Below are 16,854 nucleotides of genomic sequence, written 5' to 3'. Positions count from 1 at the left end.
GTTCTCGTTTCCTGAGTTTCACCCTAATCCCAGAGGGTTTTGTTGAGCTGTGAACTCTGTAGGTTATTAGTGATCCGGCCTTTAAAATACTTGGAAGTTTTACTGTAAACCTGTTGTTGTTTTCCATTTTAAGCCCTTCAGTTGTGGTGTAAACCTCAACATCAAACATCAAGCACATTTTATTGAGATACCATATGTAGTAAAATTTCATCTAGAATAGGGCGAGCCGTTAAAATGTTAAAATAACTTTTATATTTAAACATGAAAGCGTTGCGTGATGTAGTATATTTGATTAGAATGCTAAAAACTAATGATACCAGAATCACAACAATCATACATACATACATACATACAACATAAAGACGTTTTTAATGAAATCTTCTGGCGTAAAATACAGTGTAATGTTCTCAAGACTTCTTTTGCTGTCTCATTATTTTTCCAAACTCACCCTGACAGCATGGCTCAGAGGCTAATGGTGGTCTGAGAGCATCGAAGGAGCTGGCACCTCAGAGTTGTGTTAAGTCCCCTACTCCCCTACTTTTTTAAAACAAAAAAAAAAAAAAACAACAACAACAATGTTTTCTTTGAAATAGCATTCCATTCCATTCCAAATTTTTACAATTTTCTTGGTTTGGCGGCCGGATTGGAGCTTTTTGCTGGCTGGTCCATGGGCTTTATGTTTGACTCTTTTGTTGTCGTGCCTGAAAGTGAAGTAAAACTCAATTTTATGAGGTTTTCATGGGGTCAAGAGTTATTTTCACTGTTTCCACACCATGTATGCTGTATCACAAATAGATATGTTTGGAAGGAACAATACGAAATGTGAGTTATCAAGTCGAGTCAGTTGCCAGATAAAGGGTTGAAGTCACCATGTTTATCTTGGAGTCAATGATTTAACAGTGAAACTGGGATTTCTCATATTTTTTTTTAGCTGTTATTTAGGAGCCATGCTCTTTAAATTGGAGTATGCTTTCAATAAGTAACCGTGAGGCGTTACTTCAGTAGTAGGACGAGTTTGAAAACCCACATGACAGTTTCTGTGACCATGTGCGGCGCCTACACTGAAACCAACACATGGCTCCTCCCACTCCACACTGTGGTGTGAAACTTTTGCCCCAGGACTCTGTTTTGCCCTCACACACGGTGACATGTCCCGTTGTTATTAAAACATTTTTTTTTGGGGGGGGGGGTCTGGATGGGAAGCCAACGGGGCCGTGGTCTGGGCACTGACATTCCTGTCTGCTGATTAGTGAGAGAGTGAATCTGATGAAGAAGCGCTTTGTTCCGGATCTTCCAGCACACCCGGGTTATTGAGTGTCAGATAAGGTTTACATAGTGTGTTGTGTATCCTGCTTTTGTCTCCCGGTTCACATTGTTGTGTACACTAGTTGGGGCTCATTACCATCTTAATGGCTCCACAGTCCCATCGTTTGGGCGCTGTTCCACTCCAGCAGACAAGAACAGTGTCTGCCAGACTCGGAGCATTCTTTAAAGCGAGACTCAGGAATACACCCAGATACGTTAACCTCTCTTTAATGGCAACAAAAAAAAAAACCAAGTCGACTCTTTCTGCTCTATTTTCTTCACCCTGTTTGTCCGTGAGCCACAGCTAGACTGGAAAACGCAGACAAAAGGAATGTGAGAGAGGAACCTGAGGTGCTTGAAATGATCTGTCATTGACATTATTCAGTGGATTCAGATTCAATTTGCTCATGATTGAGTTTATTTCATTGATTCATGATTATTTTTTGTTTTTTACATTTCGCAGTGTTTCAAGGAAACATGTTATTCATGGCGATGTTCCTGAAAGCTGCAGGAAACTCAGTGCAGGCCGTTTTAGATAAAAAAATCCTGTTTTGAAAGTGGTTCGTAATGCTGTTTTCTGGAGATACAGAAGAGCTTCAGCAGTGTTTGGGCACAGAGTGTTTAGGGAAATGCTTCTGTGACAGTGTCCCTTTTTATTTGTGAGGGTGGTGTGTTTGTTTTTTTTTTTGGCTAATGAGACGGTTTCCTCCTCACCGCTCCACAGAGCCAACGAATCTGTTCCTCACATGCTTCATCCAAGAGCCGCTTCAATCAAAAGGACGCGTTTCATGTGTTCGGCAGTCCGTCGTCACTGCGCTCGGCCTCGTCTGACGTGTCCGTCCACTTCTCCTCCCCGCCCCATCCTTAAACACCCGTCCTGAGTGGAGCCGCATTGTTCCGCACCTGGCTGGTTATTTTACCGGGCAGGCTGGCGTCCATGTTTGTTTGTTTGGGTCAGGACTGAAGCCGCTGACCTGGGAAAATGTGAGCAGGCAGAAACACAAGGCAGCTATCTGATAAGGCCCCGGCCAGAGACCGGTTGCCTGGTTACCTTTTGGAAACAGACACGCAGATACAAGCGAGTGTGTGTGTAAGTGTGTGTTGTGCTTGTTCCAGAAAACTGCCCAACCCCCTTGTTTGCATATGAGCCTTAGATCTTTATTTCACAGCAGGTAACGATCCTGGTTTAATTTTACACCCTGTATCCTGGAATTATTTAGGGAAATAATTAAATCAATAGTTTTCTACATGTTTACACAGCAGAACCATTTTCTTGTGTGTTGTGTAAATGAATAATAACTTTAGCATTCACGTGTGTGTCCTGAGGACTTTGGTCTTGAATTGCTTTGGTGATATAAAAAATTTTATTGCATATTTCGCACGCATGCTTTTCCCGGCTGCCCACAGTTTTTCAGAGTGAAACTTCCTGCCATTGGGCCACATCAGTGCCTTTTTTAAGGTAGATAAGCAATTACTGTCAACCACAGCAATGCTGGAACCAAAGACCAACATGTTTGCTAACTCTCGCTTTCTTAGGCCCCGTTTACACAACAGTGTTTCAAGTAAAAACACATAATTTTTGCATTTTCATTTCAGAAAAGTTTCACGTTTTACACAGAAACATTTTAGAAAAGATGTCTGTTTATTCGAAATCTACAGAACTGCTGAAAATAATAGCAGAACATAGTAAATACGAGTGTGTAAAAGTCAACCGTGATTAAATACCTTCATTTCTCAAACTAATTCTTTTACTGTGATCAATCTGAATGAACTTGCTCCATTCTCTGGATGGGAGGAAGGAGTGATGTGCATTTCTCTGGACCTGTGAAGAACAGGCTGCAGTCACAGCTGTTGGTCGAGCCCCGAACGCTCCGACCTGAGCCGTTGAGCCATTGTCATTGGCCTCACACAGACAGCAGCGACCGGAGGTCACGTTAACCTGTCACGACCCGGCAGTCGAACGCCGCCGCTCGCCTCCTGTGGGCTGAAGCATGTCGCCGCCGCGGCTTCATGTCCGGCTCCACCCAGAGCCCACCCCCCCGTCCTTGGAACTGAAGCGGGGACACACAGAATCAGATTACACCCTGGGGACGGCGATCTGTCCTCCGCAGTCCAATGATGGGAACGGCGGCGCATGAATATTCACGGCTCCGTGCGTTAATATTTTAACACGCTAGCCCCAACTCCACTGGCGAACCGCTGATGGCGTCTTCACCTCGCCACCTCGCCACTTCACCCCCTCCTCCTCCCCCTCCATTCATTTAATCTCCGAATTACTGAATGAACAAATTACTGCCTGCCGGAGAATCGGCGGACGTGATTGATGGCGGCGCTCGTCGTTAATGCTCCAGCAGGTGCTTTGTATTCCGAGCTCATTTCTTTTTTTCACAGGTAGGGAGTAAAACTGCTTTCTGGGGCAGCTGCCAAATCTATCCTGGGGGAAGACATACTGGCGAGAAGCTCCCCGGTCATCAAGTCAAAGTCACATCGGCAGACGGCTGAAGTTTGTAGCTACAGCTGTACAGCCTCCATCACATTCTGTGTCTGTATTGACCCACCGCTCTTCAGCTGAGGGTTGATGGACGAATTTAGACTAGTATTCTGGGAATTTTTGCCATTTCTGGTCAAATTGAGCGAAACAGTGAGGTGTGAAGCGATCAGTGTGAAAGAAGGTGTAGCTGCTCATGTTCAACTCTCCGTTCCTGGAGGTCTTAAACCACCTCAGCTTGGTCAGCTTCAGGGTTTAGACCTGAAATGTCTCGAGCCCTTGTTTCAAACCAGCCTGATATTAAAAGAGTCAAATGAAATTGAAATTTGTCTTTTAAAAATGAAACTAGAAGTCTATCAAAATTGAGTTTTTCTACTCAGCGGATTTTTAACTCAGGTGAGAATATCACTCAGGAGCTCGAAATTAATAATGATTGCTTGGCTTTTATCCTGAGGAAACCACAGTCAATCAAAAACTGGATTATTAAAATGTGTTACTGACTGTAATTATAGCTTCTTACACACACACATGCCCACGCACACATAAATGCACAGTAGCCACAAGAGCCATGTGCCACTGATGATGGTAAAAGAAGTTTCAGTGCTCGTAGATGATTGTAGTAGTGAGATAAGCTGCTCTCGGCCTGTTTGATGTCAGTTTTGAGAATTCGTGAAAATCTAAAGACTGTACAGACTGAAAACCTGTCGGCACAGAGCAGGGGTGTGAAACACCTTTCACTGTAGTTCTGGGGCCACAATCAGACCAGTTTCATCTTGAGTGGACCAGACCGGTGAAATAGTGCAATGTCTACCTTTAAATTTAATCATTGCATTTTTTTCTTCATTGTGGCACGCAGCATACACCAGGAAAGTGTGTATATTTTCACACAAGCAAACAATTGCATGGAACATGACTGCAGTGTCAGCGTACAATCTTAATGTAGCCTTCTTGTGCGAAGTTCAGCCCGTCGAGGACAGTTTGTTCACACCAAGGGCCAGTTTGGAGCCGGACTTGGTCTGCAGCTCTCACGTTTGACACCCCGGAGTAGAGCGTTTGCACTTTGGGAAAAAGATATAAGAGAAGCAGTGGAAACTCGTCCGGAGCAGAGACAGCAGTGAAGGAGAGCCGGCCCCCCCGCCGGCACCCCCGGTCCCCCCGCCACCCCCTCTACTCTGTAACCTATCAGTTAAAACAAGGTCACAGCAGCGCTGAGGTTTCCCGCTCTCTTAAATCCATCGGTCATCAGCTCGGAGCTGCACCGTTCGGGCGATAAACACCCCCAAAGCGCATCCATCACTCCGCCACTCGACGCCCGGCCCTGCGGCGCCCGCGACGCCCTCTATCTGCTCCTAATGAGGAATAATGGGCTTCGTGACAAATCAGCTGTTGGCGGCGGCGATAATCAGAGTTTCCACGAAGCTCGTATCTCACAGCAACATCGGCAGCGTCCCATTCCTCAGCAGATAAACGGCAGTGAAGGGGACTTGGAGGATTTCTGCGCAATCATTGGGGAAACAACGTTTTCACATGGTTAAGAGTTAAGGAGCGGTCAGCCATTACATTATTACCACCTCCTGGAATCACTTTGAAGAGACACAGACTGATTCAGACTTTGGATGTTCCTGACAGCAAATTTCTTAGTTTGAGAGAAGACTTTGGTCATGGTTTAATCTCACTCTAGATTTTCCACTTGTCTTTGTTACTCAGTGATTTTTTTTTTTTCTGCTTGTAGAACCTCATCATGCATGAAGGTCTCTGAAGCCTTTCTCTCCTTCTGGCTCCTTTAGCTCCAGCCTGTTTCTATTTGTCCGAGCGTTATAACTGTGTATCTTGAATCTGTGTTTCTAGCTGCCACGCTGAGCGGGGCAGCTCAGCGTGAGGATGTGCGGCGTGGCAGGCCGGTCGGCCGGCCGGCCGGCGGGCCCTCGGGGGCCTGTGTCTGCAGGTGCTGCTGGTACCTGCGAGGAAGCTGTCAGCTCAGCCTCGCTCACGCTGCAGCCTCTGACGGCTTATCTGCCGTGCTACAGCGCTGAATGGAGCTGTTCGCCGCACGGCGTGAGGATGGGGGGGCAGGGGGGGGGGGGAACTCACCTTATCGACTAAAACAGACTTGACAGTTTATTGTGACCGTAAATTTCTTTTTCTTGGGATCCCAATGAATGTATCGTTTCTGGAGATTAGCTTTGTGTATTGTATTGTGCTTGTCACGTTATTATCAGCTAAATGTCCGGGCTTTGTCTCACACAGCTGAGTTGTGGGAAGATGATTATATTCTGTCCTCCAGCGGTAAGCCCCCCCCCCCCCCCCCCCTCCACCCCTCCACCCGACTCCCACCCATCCATCCATCCTTTCCGCTAAGTACATCAGAGTTAATTGTCTGTCTAATCTTGAAAAATATTATGGCTCCGAAAATCAGCGGCACGGGCAGAAGGTGGGGTGAGTTTTGGTTGGGGGGGTGGAGGAGGTAAAGCAGCTGTTGAAGGAGCCATTTTTAGCGCCTCACCTCGTTGAGAAGCCGTGCACGTCGCCGACGACGGGCACGTCAAAAGAGGCAAATACGTAAAAGTCTTGGGAGAGTTTTTCTTTCCCCCCACTTCGGTTTTTGCCCCCCGTGGCGCCGCTATTCAAGTCAGCCCTCGTTTGACGCTTAATCGTCTTGTCAAATTATATAGTTATGCAAATAACTCCCGTCTGCAGACGAAAAAAGAAGAGGAGGATCTGCGAGCAGGAACGCCTGTTGCCGTGCACAAAACCCCAGTCTGAGCAATTCTTTCCAGTGGCTCTGATTGCTCACATTAAAGATTAGAAAATGACATTGGGGAGGTTGAGAAGTGGAATTTTTTTTTTTTAACAACGCGGCCTGAATCTCGTTAGGAGTGATAAAGGAGTATTGACACAAGGCAACACAGAATTAGACCCAGAAAATCCCATTTCTTCTGACATTTGCTGCTAAACTGAAGCCCGGGATCCTTTGAATCTGCAGAGAAACCAAATAAAGAAACGCAGGCTTTAATGACGCATCACGTGATTTGAATCACAGCGTCGGCTCTGATATGCTCGAGAACAAACATACAGCGCTGCAGTTGCCAGTTTAATCGGTGCTGATCTTTGAGAAATGCTTTATTTTATGAAAGAGCTTTACATGAGATCAGACTGGATGAAATATTTTCTTTGGGGGGTCATCAGGCATTGCTGAAAAGCACACACACACAAAAAAAGCACATACCTTGAATCTTGGTGCGACACTCGAACAAGAAATATGTATCTTGTGATTTTTTTTTTTTTTTTTTTTTTTTTGTGGTATTTGGAGAAAACTGTTCTAATTTTGAATCTAGTGATAAAACGGTAAAGAGAGAGAAATGTGGAATCTGTGAGAAAATAGTTGTGTTACTAAGATACTAATGCAGGAGCTTGTCAAGAAATTGTTCACCTACATGCATAAATATTAGGAGAGTGTGTATCTGGTGTAATTGGATCATGGAAATGAGCGGAAGCTCTGGATACCTGTCTCACGTTGTGTGTTCACACACTGCGAGTGGCTTGTTTCTTCAACGCAACATATCGGAGTCGCTCCTCATCTGGGCTGACACAGAGGTCACACACAGGCTACACTAAATAACATTTTCTGAGGGTTTTTATGACAGACTCTGTTGACTGAAGGGAAAATGTAATAAAGACTAGTCAACGAATCCAAGAAACCAAGATACCCCAAAAAATATAGTTCGGCTCAATCAATGTTGATATTATTATTAACTTCCTCCAGTGTCTCTGGGGAGCGAGATCAAACTGGCGTGAGCGTGGTCAGCGATGTTAGCAGTGCTCTTTGTTCTATACAGTTTAATATTTAAATGTTTCAGTGAATGTGGAGGTGCTTTGCTCTTGTAGAGTGATTATGTGCCAGATTTTTTCCGACGCAGGGTTAGGGTTATGCGTTTCTTTTAATCTAATGTATTAACAAACTGCAGCAGTTGTGGAGTTGAAATGAACCACTTTTTACTGGAGTCCTGCTACTGTCTTTTGACGGTGCTCCAATTAGTGGTGTGCTGTAAACTGGTTTATCTTATTGGTTTAACTGATTGATATTTCTGTCAGCTAGCGAGCGGCTGGAGGAATGTAGTTTAAGTTATTATTGTCTACGTTCTTTTGTGCTGCTTTACCTCAAGGTCACCATCAGCCAGGCTTTCCTGATCTTTATTTCTCCGACGGTAGCTGAGTTCTGTGTGTGTTTTCATGCTGCAGATAAAAGCATAACACGGGTTGGAATATATATGTCGAGGCCAGATTCCATATATATCTCCTCACAGCTCAGACAATCTGCTATAATACATCTGTGACATGTTAATATGCTGCAGTGGTGATGTAAACAATACAAAGCTAATGCTTTTTTATATTCTGTGTGACTTCCATTAGTTAAGTGTAGTTTTACAGCCAGGTGTGCCAAACCAGCGCTCCCCCTCCCCCCTCCCCTCCCGTCCATTAATATCCATTAAAACAGTATTCTGCGTCTGCGGTCACTGCTCCCGGGCCACCGGTCGGTCGCACTATAGGTACGATGACCTGGACATCTGCTACAGTTGGTCATAGAAAAAGAAAGCTCATTGCCTGAACCGCAACAAGGTCAGTAAGGCGCAGTAGACATTTAATTACTGTAGTGCATTTCGCCGCCACGCGAGGAAATCGGCAGCTGGCCCAGCCTCCCTCCGGAGAGATGAGATTGAACTGAAAATAGCTCAGCGTCCGGCTGCTTCATGGCGGTCGCAACGCACGTTAATCGCATGCGCCGCTGTTTTAATAAGCAGGCGCGCAGGGGGCACTGTTGCTGGTAAGTTCCTAAGGAACCAGCTGTTAAGTGTCTTAATGGAGCTCATGCATAATTCATGTGGCCCACACACACACACACACGGTGCTGCGTGGCTGATAATTGGAAGAAAAATAAATCCACCGCCCAGTCTCCGGTCGAACTGGCACTCGCAGCACCCAGCTCCTTTCACCAGGTGGACGGGGAAACATCGTTTATCCTCCGAGGAGGCTCGTCTGGGCAGTGATTTATCAGTGACAGCTACAGCTGGAGCACAACTCAGCAGCCAGAGTCGTAGATTAATGACCTGCGGACACACCAAAAGATCCTCCGCCTGCTGACGGTGTCGCCCGGCGTTCAGTCCACTAATACCTCCATCAGACGACACAAGCAGGACGCAGGTTTAGGATTTTCAACTGGTAGAATACGATATGCGCCCACATCAGGCTGTCAACAGTATTTCTGTAAATAATTAATCAGCTGTTGTAGCGCTGAACTTGAGAGTTTCAGCAGTTTTTGCAGTGTGTGTGTGTGTGTGTGTGTGTGTGTTCGAGGTGAGCTGTTGTGCCGCGCCTCGCTCACTTTCACTGAGATTATCTCCTCGTCAGCCTGATCCCGGCTGCCCTATAAGCAGCGTTTGGCAGCCTGTCTGGACGACACGGGGGTCAGACCTTTTTAGAGCCATCAGGGAGCCGGCGGCTCGCAGGCAGGTTTCAGGCCAAAGCACTTTAGGATGGCCGCTACTCACTCAGCCGCCAGATGACCTTGCAGAACCTCCTGTATATGACAGGCTGCTCGTAAGGGACTGATTTTTTGAATTTATTTCTACCCCCTTGTTTCTGCTCGCCTAGCTGCTGGCTCCTTGTACATAAAGTAACCAAGTTGGAGCCAAGATTTCTTTAAAATCAAGCCCCCTTTTTGACAGATTCATAGGTTCCATTTAACTTTTTAAATTCTGCATTCAAAGAGGTGTGAATACTCCCAAGATCATGAACCACAAGTCTCCCAAAACAACATTTTGACACGAGATGCTGCGATGAAGCATAGCAAGCAAGCATCAGCCTCTAAGCTATGCTGTCAGTCCGTGCACCAAGTAGTTGTTTATATTTATGTGGCTGTTTAGTGAAAGCACCAACAGAGACTGACAGTACTGTTAATATGGACTCTGTCAGTGTTTTAAAGAGGACGTTGATGTAAATCTGCCTCTGCATCGGCACCAGTACATGGACAGGTTTTATTGTGAAGCCGCCATACGACACATAAAGTGGTTCAGGAACTACGTGAGGACAAACCAAGGTCGTCTCTTTTTGGCGTCGTCGGAGCTCGCCAGTTGGTCCTGTAACGGCGGGGAGCCGCCACGAAATGAGGGAGCGGTTCACATCGTCACTGACTGCATATGCTTCTATTTGGCCGCCCTGCTAAAAAAAAAAAAAATAAAAAAATAAAAACCTGCTCAGTAATTGTTTGCTGTAGTATTAAAATCTCCTGCAGTTACCACGGTAACCATGGGAGTAGCCTGTTCAAACGGGACTGGCATCCTCAGGATTTACGGCTCTGAATTGGTTGTGCTCGCTCCTTAACAGGCAGTAAGTGGAGGAAACAACGGATTTAGTTACATGTCATCAGAAGTAGATGATAAAAGATGTTTGCATTGCTTGTGGTTGTTCTCATCGCTACATCCTCAATATCAGCTTCACTCCGCCGGATTTCATAAGAGCTGCTGTTTGATTTAGAAGTGATTTCATGCACTGGAGCAGAGTTTAATGTGGACTAACTTAACTTCAAAAAGGAGTGTGTGTGTGTTATCCGCTCTCCAAGTTCCCTGGACTTGCTGGAGTCGTTCAGATGGATCTAATTAGCCTATCAGGGTCCAAATAACAAACTGTTCATTCGCAGCGGCTCACAGCGTAACCCCTCGAATCCGAGCTCGGCGGCCTTAATGGGCTTATTGCATTTATCTCCTCTGTCCAGACTCGCCGCTTCTCTCTGCGAGCTTGACAAGCCGACTTCGCCGCGCACAGTTAAAGAACACAACACCGACACAAGCCGCAGGATTGCCTCTTCACGCGGGGTATCTCTGAAGCAGTGCAGCGGAGTTATTTTTACCATTTCCCAATCGTGCCGTGTCATTCCGAACGCCGCATGTCGACGGGCGCGGCGGTTCTGAGCTCCCTCCTCATGTCGGCGGAGCCGGAGGCACGAATAAACCCAGCAGTCTCGGTTAAGCCGTAACAGCAGCTGACAGTGTCGGCCCGCGGCTTCCTGCAGGCGAACAGCACTCAGGTGCGTTTTACTACACCTGCCTTCAAGACGCTGAGAGCGAAGACGAGACTCCAGCCTGGAAGCATCGGGCCGCCGCACAGGGGAAGAGAGGAGAGGAAGGAAGGATTATCCACCTTGTTATCTTTTAACAGCAGCCTTATCTTGATGTCCTGCTGTCGGGTCCACACACACAGACACACACACACACACACACACACACACACACACACACACACACACACACACAGAGGACAGGAAGGGACTGTCTGTGTTGTTGCACTTTCACAAAGACCTCATTCTGCCTGGTCAGGAGCGCTTTGGACAGGATGAGAGGCTTTAAAAAGAAGGGAGGTCATGAACGCATCGCAAAAGGAATTGACGTTTTAGCAGTTATCACAAAGCACTTTGTCAACACGCAGTTTTTTTTTTCTTTTTTTTTTTTTTTTTTTCTTGCCTCGGGCAGATTTCAGCAGCAATCAGGAATATGTGAAATGAAATGTTGGTCCGCACGCTCACGCTTTGAAACACATATCGGTCCGTGTGCTTCCTACCAGCGACCAGAAGACCGCCGTCATGCAGCGTCCTTCAGGCGAGGGACCTAATTTTAGACCAGAACCTAGAGAAGACCTCATGAGCAAGGCGGACTCATTGACTGCCTCCTGGCCAGTTCATGTGACACTACATGGAAAATAGGTTGACGTGTATCTGCCGCAGCACGGGCAGAAGGAACTGAATCATTCCTGGGTTGTTTTTCAGGTTGATGGAAATCCTGCCTGCACAAACAAACCAGAAGGGCATGAAATTTGTGTCGAACCAAACATGCGGCTCTCATTATCGGCGGATCTGTGTTTTGGGTTTCAGCCACCACGGCAATTTGTTTCATTAACCACTCAGCCAAATAAAATGCCTGAGAATTTTAACTGTTATTTGCTCCCAGTACCGGCTGAAAACAGCTTATCAAACTGAGTCAGCGGCTGCGAATAAAGCGAACACACACAGTGACTGCTGGGTACAAACTGCTGATAATGGTGCCACCGGTTGCTGAGAGGGTGGATCCTTGTTTCAGCATGTTTACACAATGTCTTCATGTGAAACAGGAAAACTTTCACTGTGTTTTGGTGCTCAGAACCACTGAACATGCAAATTTTGGAAAACGCTCCGTCTTCATGTAGAGGGAGGAAAGCTAGTGCTGTCAGTTCTAATCACAATTGACTCATGAAGGGCTGCCAAGGATTATTTTTTAAAATTGTGATTAATTGCAGAGTTAGGATTAGGCTAATCAATTGGCTCAAAGAAAAGAAATAAGAGAGAAAACTACTTTTACTCTCATTGGGACATTGTTTTTTCGTTCCTGTGGAGTACAGGCGAATTATGAGGATAATAATGGATTTTATTTATAACGCACTTTACATTTGTGGGTAAATCTCAAAGTGCACAAGGATTAGATTCTCCATTTGATGCTTGAAAATGTTACAGAAATCCTGCCGTGGCCGTCGGTGCTTTGGACTGTTCAACACCGAAAGTGAAGATGGGACTGCTATTCCCGCGAGCAGCTCAACTTTAAAATGTTGGATGGTTCAAATTCCACATTTGTGAGTGTTGTCAGATGTGAAACTGCTCCACGTAAAAGATTCTGATAAATCCATTTTGGTGCATTAAATTGGTGATTTTGTGTGATCATTACAAGTTCAATCGTGACTCACTATGGTCAGAGTTGCGATTTTTTAGTTAAATTGTTTTAATTGATTGGCAGAACTAAGGAAAACAACTTTGTTTCAGCACTAAGATGGGATCACTGGACAATAAAATACTCAAGTGTTCTAAATATGTTGCGTTCAGGAGGAGAACAGGAGTATCCCTGGAATTCATTGTGAGCCGTTTGTGTAGAAATTCCTGATATTTTTACTCTTCCCTTTGAACTGTCTGCAGTCTGGACTGAGACCTTAATCCTTTTAGTGCACTGGCAGCGAGCCTTGAGAGACCTCAGGTCTCCGGGCGGGTTTACGTGAAGCAATGGTCTGGATTCACCTCCACACGTTTAAAGTGGAGTGAACCGCGACACGTCGGTATCGGCTATCTGTGTCCGATGGAATGAGGAAGTAGTTTCTTATCGCAGAGTCAAACTAAACTCTCCTGTTCTTTCTCATGACTCCCACTGAATCATATAGTCAAACATCCCTCCTCCTCCTCCTCCTCCTCCTCCTCCTCCCTCTCTTCCTCCTCACACCGAGCCATGAAACTGCTGAGCTCTGGAAATTCCACAAATGTAAAATGTTTCACACTCCTGAGAACACTTTGAGTTTTTAAAGAACTCCATCACGATAACGACGTTGAGAGTCGGGCTCATTATGGGCTCCAGAAAGACCCTCTAATCCCTAATTTAGCGTTCTGGCGTGATATTCACGCTCCGTGGCTCTGAGCTGACTCCTGGACTCTTCACCTTCTCTGACATAATTATTCACAGTTGCCAGAAACCTTTTGTTTGCCTCTGTGGCGAAGCGTCTCCTGAAGGGCGAAGCGCCTGAATCTCCTCCTGAACGCCGGAGTCGGGAGCTCTGTGTGAGAGTCCATCGACGGCCGGGCCGAAGGAGCAGGAGCCGCGCTCCGCTGCACCGTTTGATCAGAGACGCCGCCTCCTGATCGCAGTTGGCGTTGTGCCCCGGGGCCCGGAGAAAGGTCGGGGCGGCGGTAGGGGCCTGGTCTGTATCAGACACTTTATTTGTTTTGGGGGGTCGGAGGGAAGGGCGGAGACGGGACGGGAGCAGGACTGCCTCCTCCCCCTCATTCATACAGAGAGAGAGAGAGACTCCCCATGACTTCTATCCCACTGAGACATGTGGTTCTCATTTTATCTGCTGCTGGAAGCTTAGAAGAAAAATACCTGCTTTTAATAAATGCTAATTCTTTCAGAAGCCATATCCAACACTCCTCATGTATGTCGACAGAAATAGGCAGAAAGTTATGAAAACAGCTGAGTCACAATATATCAGGATATGATTCAGGCGCTGCAGATAAAGTTTGGTTTGATTAAAGTTCAGCACCCTGCTTTCTGAGCAGATGCATGTGGAAAGCACTTTTGGGAACGGCGTGTTTCTTTTGGAGCAGCGCATACCTGACTGCTTTCTCACCGCTCTGCTTTCCATTTCATTCTCCTGCGAGTCAGAGGAGATTTAAAACGGGGGTATCAAACGTAGAGCCCCCAGTCAGACGGTCTGTTCCGGCCCGTCCTGCCAAGTGTGAGGATTATTAGCTGGCATGAACGCCAGTGCTTGTATCAGTAGCAAAGTAGCATTAGCGCGCTGTGTTTGTAAAAACCTTCTGAAGATGGCAGGATTCAAGTGTCTTTAGAAACAGGACATTTTTACCAACATTAGCCTGAACAGAAACAATGTCACAGACAAGGTTTCTGATGTTTCCTCAGGTTTGATCAGGCAGAATAAACACAGTCAAACCATTTGTTGTATCTTGAAACTGACCGTGTGTTGGTTTTAGATTTTATACTCTGTAGTCCCTTCATTTTTCGAACTGCTGCTAATTCGAATGCACACTATGGCCTTGATCAATAGTTCTTCTGCACATGCGCGCGACATAAATCAACAATGATGTTTGTCGTCAGAGTGACTCCATCTCCACCAGAAGGACTCCAGCTCCATGTTCTCCTGGGATTTGGTAGTTTTGGAGTTGACAGTCATCGTAACGATGGTCCAACTCTGTCGTCTGTCCACATGACTGTCCGAGTACTTGTGGTTATGTTATCTATTATTATGCTGTCATTTTACTGGTCCTTGATGAAATTCGGCTTTGTGCGGCCCCTGAACTAAAATAGGCTGGACAGCCGTGATTTAAAGCCTTCACCTGACCCCCCTCGTAGCTGAACTTATGAGGCCAACTGTCTAAAACCTGTGTCTTGTTGTTAAAGAGCAGATTTTTATTTAGCACCATTTCTTTCTCAAGTGATTCAAAATGCTTTCATGTGTTCACTGATTGCTCGCATAAAAATGTTTATTTCCCCCTCCTTGACTAAATGAAGAGGACATGATTTTGTAATCACCCTTCTGGCATCTTTGACTGAACAGAAGACTTTGGCTGTTTGTGTCACAGCCGCATCTACATGCATGCATTTTCAGCAGCACCGGTGTTCCTCCATGTTCCCCGGCCTCTTGTTTTTTTTTTAATTTCCTCCTCACATGCCGGTCCTGGCTCGTTTGCTGCCGTCTCCCATGAGGATGTTATCATTGGGCTATCTGTGTGCTGCTCCTCGCTCTGGCCTCCTGCCTATCGGCTCCGCCGCACCACCAGCCCCCACCTTGTCACCGGCTCACTGTGTCTCAGAGCTGCAACAAATCCTCAAGGACACAGGCTTTTCACATATCCGTCTGTGTGTGTGTCCACAGGTCTTGGAGATACTGGCCATTGTTATCTGGATCTTCAGGGGGCCTGTAGATAAGTTTGCTCCCCTCTCCCCGCAGAGGGAGGAGGGGATGCGTAATTGGCCGCGGTTGCTTTTAGCGCTTTGCATGTAGCTTCAGAATAATTCATGGTGGCGGCGAAGTAAAACAAGCAGCAGCTGCTAAAATCCACCGTCTTACACTGTCTTCAATGCTAATGAATTCTATAAACAAGCAGTACCAGTTCCAAGGCCAAGACTTGAGTGTGTGTGATGAAGACAACCATCCATCAGGGCTTGAGCCGGCGTGGAGTTCTACTTCCTGTCCCCATTTTTCTCCCTCTGCCTCCTCACAAAAAGTTTAATTTTTACACAGCAGCTCTTTGAAAACAATCTGCAGTCTGACAACGTCAGAAATGTGAAACGCTGTAGTTAGCATGTCGAGTAATGAAACCACACACGTGCAGACAACAATACAGAGACAGTCAGAACGTTTTCAAAAAAATTTATTTTCAGTAAACGAACACCAAAAACACAGTGAAAATTTAGCGTTTTCCCTTGGAAACATTGTGCAGAGGGGGCCTCAGTCTGGAAGAACTGCTGAAATGAGCTGTATGCCAGCTCCGTATCATCCCACACTTGTTTGACACCGGATTTCAGCCGCTTTAGCAGTTCCATATCCCTTCTGCTCCAAACGGCTCTGGATGGCATTTCGCACCCAGACCAACCCGACAGAATGTGGTTTGACGGCGGCATGCGGGGAAACATGCCGTCCGGCTGGCTCCTTATGCTCCTCTAGAACCTGTAAATATTGTTCACGCTGGCGTGTGAGCAAACGTTTTAACTGCTTGCAGGCTCAGCGGTCCCTGTTTCCTCTGCAGCTGAAGGAGCTCTTCAGCCATGATTATTGGAAGGAATCTGAAATGACTGTGTAGAAGAGCACAGGGCGTTTCTTCCACTTGGCCTCAGTCGGTCTTTGAGCTCGGCTGCAGAAATGATAGCTGTCTGACTGGTTTCTGTTGACTGCAGGTTTCTGCTTTGCATGGAAGAGTTTCGACTCTTGGATGGAGTAATCACAAACAATGCTTTTTTTCCCTCATCTATTCTGAGTTTGTGGAATGGTTTCCACCCACGCAGTAGTAGTTTATAATCCAGGGCCACCGACTTAAGGACCTGAAGGTCATGGCTTTTCTGTGTTTGTCTCTGGCATACAGATCATTTCTGGAATCCTCTGACTTTAAATAACATGCCCTACACATAATGAAGAATGTCAAGTTGTTAAATTGTGGCTGTGTTTTTCATACCTTTTATCAGCTTAACCTTTAATAGCCTTGTGTGTGTAGATGCAGTGATACTGGGAACATTTTTCATTAAGGTGTCGCCTCCAGTGCCAGCATGTCTAGTGAGGCTGAATAGAAAAGCCCTTCCATGTGATAACAGTGATAAATCAAACCTTTCTTTAAAGATCCATGTGGTATTTTTAGGATTTGCACCAGTTTTCTGTTAAACTGCTACATATTACAGACTTTATGTCAGGAAGCCCCAATGAGACGCTTCACGAGTTCTTTATTTTATAAAAGTCCCAGTTTAAATTAAATATATGGGTAATAGGGA

At 46.0% G+C, this 16,854-nt stretch overlaps 1 protein-coding gene across 1 annotated transcript in view; it reads left to right on the top strand.

Moving 5' to 3' along the window:
• Window positions 1–16,854, top strand: part of cxadr (CXADR Ig-like cell adhesion molecule) — a 43,610-nt gene that overhangs the window by 986 nt on the left and 25,770 nt on the right. The window lies entirely within an intron of this gene.

Source organism: Salarias fasciatus, chromosome 10, assembly GCF_902148845.1.
Source record: "Salarias fasciatus chromosome 10, fSalaFa1.1, whole genome shotgun sequence".
Classification (NCBI taxonomy): domain Eukaryota; kingdom Metazoa; phylum Chordata; class Actinopteri; order Blenniiformes; family Blenniidae; genus Salarias; species Salarias fasciatus.
Note: the sequence above shows the minus strand (reverse complement) of the source record. Positions and strands in the feature narration are given on the sequence as shown.